General features: G+C 45.6%; 1 non-coding gene across 1 annotated transcript; it reads left to right on the forward strand.

The window, feature by feature from the left end:
• Positions 1-2,542: 2,542 nt before the first annotated feature.
• trnaa-cgc (transfer RNA alanine (anticodon CGC)) lies at positions 2,543-2,614 on the forward strand. The gene has a single exon. It is a non-coding gene; the product is annotated as a tRNA-Ala (tRNA).
• Positions 2,615-3,816: the final 1,202 nt, after the last annotated feature.

Raw genomic sequence — 3,816 nt, forward strand, 5'->3', positions numbered from 1 at the left:
GAGATGGAAACAACTTGGAGGATAGAAAATTGTTTTTAGTGAATTTTACAGCTGATTGAATATGTGGGTCAAAACTGACCGTTACCATTGAGATGGGAACAGAAAACTCAAATGGAAGCTCAAAAGGGGACTTAGCTCCAATGGTAGAGTGCTAGCTTAGCATGTGAGAGGTAGAGGGATCCATGCCCTCCTTCTCAGAATACTTCAGCTTGTTCTGTTGATCAGAGGAGCTGCTTGGTGATGAATGCTGATGTTTGTCCACTGCTGTGATAAAGTGTCCCCTGTTACTGAGATGTGGATGAACACCTGCTCAGGTCAAAGCTGCAATCAAACCAGGGACTCTGAACCTCCCACACAGTGAAGGAGTTTGTCCTGCAGGTTGATGGACGCTTATTAAGTTCTATCTTTGATCAAATATAAGAAATGTAAAATAATTCAACATTGATTGCATTTCCCTCCTTTCTTTGGTGCCCTCAGACTTTCTGAGAACTGTAGGAGGAACTGCTCTCTGTTCTGTGTTTGTTCTGCTCAGTGTAGGAAGGAACGAAGGACCGGAGCTCTAAGATTTCCAGTTCCTACATCAGTGAACAGACTTTCTGTGCTGCAAGGATCCAAAGCTACTAAGGAGGATTACAGTTTGTCCTTGCAGGAGTCAGTGACTTAATAGAGTCTAACAAAGGGTTGAACCTGAATGAGACAGTCACCCTTCAACATGGGGCCATGGCAGAGTGAACCAAGAACACTACAATGGGGGTGAGAGTGGAGCCATGATGGACTCACAGTTCATCACCTCCACCATCATGTGGACCACCTGATCACCTCTCCCTCAACCTCTAAATAACTCATTGCCTGACCGGGAATCGAACCCGGGCTGCGGCGGTGAAAGCGCCGAATCCTAGCCACTAGACCATCAGGGACCACACTGAGCTCTCCAACAACAGAGACTATACACAATGACTCAAGAACACAGGACTCTGTGGTCTCAGCTTGAGATGCAGAGGGTCCACCAAGACCACCAGACACCTCAGCCTCCTAAAGACAGTCCACCCCCAGGATCCTGCCCCCCTCTGCTCCAACTCAGCCCTCCATTCATAACTGACTTTGTCTCAGTCTCTTCTCAATGCCAGTCACTGAAACACTGACAATGTGATGGGGGCTTCCTGTCTTTATTACATTTTCTTCAAAGGATCCCGTGTGTCTTCTTTCTCTCTGTCTGTACTGGAGTGTGGTACCAGGCCCAGCTTGAACGGGTGACTGTGTCTGAGTGGGTCGAGGCTGGGCTGCAGGTATTGGGAGGTTAGAACCCATCTGTGAGGCTCCAGGTGGAGCGATCACCTGTGAGGGTCCAGGGACAGCAGGAAGCTGCACAGATGGTAAAGACATGGAGGGGAGACAGGTGGTGCTAGAGCAGTGACAGGAAGTGTCTGGCATTTTGGTTCATCCTGTGAGATGACGTGAGGTTGTGGTTTTGCCTCCAGCCTCACCTCCTCATCAGTGTTCAAAAGGTTCAAAGGTGAAAAAATGGGATTCAACCAAACAGCTGGAATGAAGAGTTGGTAACACTTGCAGAGCTGCAGGGAGCTGGACAGGTCTCACCGTGGGGGGATTTGTCCCACAGATCCTGCTGAAGTGGCTCCTCCTCCTGAGACCTGCAATGCTGGCTGGACCTTTGGAAAAAGAACACAACAAATCTTCATAAACATTTACTTCAGCAGGAACACACAAGAAGGAGGGACTGGTTCCTTTTTCATGTTCACTTTTTTGTCGTCTTGGTTCATGTTTTGGTTGTCAAAGTTAATTCTGAATATTTGTGGAAAGTTCGCCTGCCTTTACTTGTACCAATACTTCCTTTAGTAACAAATTAAAAAGCTCAAGCTAAACTTCAGTCAGGACAACCATTCTTTCTCATTCTTCGACCTCTGTTTTATGTCCATGACCATCCTGTCTGTCACCTTTTGTGATGGAGACATCGGTTGATGACATCAGCAACGGTCGTCAACCTAACTGCCTCTGCCAGAAGTGAGCTGTCATCTGTCTCAGGGGACACAGTCGGGTGGACCGGGGCGGATGAGGGCCTGCTGCTTCCTTGAAATATTTCTAAATATTTCAGTTGCAACTGTATAGTGATGGTGGGTCAGTTTAGAGCTGTCAATCAATGTTAATAACTGATCTTAGCATCTGGAGATTATTTTAGGAACACAAATACTTTTACTTCATTCTGAGGATGAGCAGACGTTCAATATAATTCTCATTTCCTGGTCAAAGACTCCTGCTAGTCAGAGAGGATCTGGGCTGGATTGGAAAGCTTCTGAGAGGAAAACCTTCACTCTGGACTGGACTGAGAACGGAGCAGCCTCAGCTTCCTGGAGCCTGACTTGCCTCTGTGGTCTAAGGTTGTGTGGGCTGACATCACAGTGAAACTACTGAGATCACAGAGCCTTTGAGATCACAGGCTGACTTCCTTTTTATCCCTAAAATGAAGAATAAAAATGTTGTGTCTGTGTTTGTGTTGCTGCATCAGTTAAACAGTGACTCTGACAGAGGGGATGTAGCTCAGTGGTAGAGCGCATGCTTCGCATGTATGAGATCCCGGGTTCAATCCCCGGCATCTCCAGCTGGGCCTTTGGAGCATTCATCTTAACAGCTAAATTGATCCATAAATGTGACAACAGTTGATAACAAACTACCAGAAGAGAAACCAGTCTGTTGCATATCAAAGTATTTGTAGCTGGGTCAGTGTGACTGTGAGCCTTCATAGCCAGCATGAAGGAGCTGGTTTTATCTTTGCTGGGGAAATCCCACACACAGCTGCTCTCAGGTCCAAATGTGTGTCCTCACTCCTCCGTCCTCCTGCTGCCCTCAGAATACAGACACAATTCAGCCTGGCAAGTTTGGAGCATAGAAGTGCTCCTGAAGAGATGTGTGTCAGCCCACAGCTGGCTGTTCTTACCTGGAACCTCAAGATGAAACTGCTTCCACAGATTGGAAATGAATCTGATGTTGACTTTTGGACAAATCACCTGTTCATCAGTTCATCATCACTTCCATCCATTTCTGCTGCTTATCTTGTTATAGAAAGGAGTCTATCTGCTGTGTGACTGAGGCAGTTACTGTGAGCTGCTGCATGTCTCAGTGTGTGTGTGGGGGGGGGGCTGTGTGTGACTGGTCGGCTGCCAAGGATTATTGATGAGATCAATCATGATCAGCTCAGAGATCACGGCACAGAAGAAGGAGACTTTTTGATTTTTGGGGGTTCAGTTTCTAAGTCAGACACATCATCACAATTTGAAGTTTTCCTCCAGTAAAAAACAAAACCAAACAAAAACATGATTTGACTTTTGATGTCTCCATTTTTTGGAAATTGTGAGTCCAACAAGCAGGAGGCCGTTTGAGCTTGGAAACTGTGAAGCATCACCAGTAACTGCTGGTTAATTTACAGGTGTTTCCTCCAAAAAGTTTAAAATGAACTCAATGCTGAATCCCTCGTCGTCATCACTGAGCTGCAGAACTGGTCCATGCAGGAGGCTGAGCAGGTCTTCCTCTCTGGTCCAGTGTCTCAGCACAGGTCAGAGTAGAGAATTAAAACATGAACACAAATCTTTATCAGCTGTTTACTGATATCAGTGACTACCTTCAAGTAAGAGTGTTAGTGAATGGACCCTTTTTAAAGTTTATGTTATAATGTGTGAAAAATGATGCTCACAAAAACACAATAAAAGTGTTTGTGGTAAAACGATTCCAGTAGATTTTATTGCCATTTTAAGAGTTCAAGCGTATTTTGGTGACATTGTTTGATATCATGACTCACAGTTACTT

Source organism: Aulostomus chinensis, chromosome 1 (genome assembly GCF_037954235.1).
Source record: "Aulostomus chinensis isolate RoL2024-O1b breed Wild chromosome 1, RoL_Achi_v1.0, whole genome shotgun sequence".
In the NCBI taxonomy this organism is placed as follows: Eukaryota; Metazoa; Chordata; class Actinopteri; order Syngnathiformes; family Aulostomidae; genus Aulostomus; species Aulostomus chinensis.